General features: G+C 37.7%; 1 pseudogene; it reads right to left on the reverse strand.

Moving 5' to 3' along the window:
* Positions 1 to 292: 292 nt before the first annotated feature.
* LOC134324760 (U1 spliceosomal RNA) lies at positions 293 to 439 on the reverse strand (annotated as a pseudogene).
* Positions 440 to 779: the final 340 nt, after the last annotated feature.

Consider the following 779-nt stretch of genomic DNA (forward strand, 5'->3'; position numbering starts at 1 on the left):
TATGCACTGAAATTCCTCCAGATTCCTTGAATTGTTTAATGATATTATGCACTGTAGACAGAGAAAAGTACAAATTCCTTTTAATCTTTCTTTGAGGTACATTATTTTTAAACATTTTAATTATTTTCTCACACATTTGTCAACAAACTAGAGATCCTTTGGCCATCTTTACTTCTCAAAGTGTCAGCCTTTTGTGGATACTGCTTTTGCACTAAATCATGGGATTTGAACTTTCAAACTTTCAGTTGATAGCCCAAAGCTCTACCCACTAGGCTACCACTGTCCAAAAAATCAGGGGAGAGTGCGAACGCAGTTCCCCACTATCAGAAATTATGCAGTCGAGATTCCCACATTTGGGGAATTCGCAGGGGTCAGCACAACCAGAGTGCAATGGTGAACCACCTTCTTGATCATGGTCTCGCCCCTGCCAGGTAAGTAATGGATGTATATTAACAAATGAAATAAAGTTGACCAGACAAAACATAAAATATACTGCATCCCGACTGTTTGCAAAGAAATAAAAGTGAATGTTAGAAACACTGCATTTTTTTATTTGCATTTCCCATACTGTCCAAACATTTTCTGACTTAGATCATACTATGCAACACAGACCATAGTAATAATTTTGGTATACAATCTCCAATAAGGATCACTATGTGTAACAATAATGGTCATGGCCAGAAGGTGACACAGACAATAAATTAAGCATTAAAACATGGCACCAGTCTAAAAGAACCAGCTGACGGTCCTCTAATAAGTCAAAGTGCACACTGCAGGCA

This window comes from Trichomycterus rosablanca, chromosome 12, assembly GCF_030014385.1.
Source record: "Trichomycterus rosablanca isolate fTriRos1 chromosome 12, fTriRos1.hap1, whole genome shotgun sequence".
NCBI classification, from domain to species: domain Eukaryota; kingdom Metazoa; phylum Chordata; class Actinopteri; order Siluriformes; family Trichomycteridae; genus Trichomycterus; species Trichomycterus rosablanca.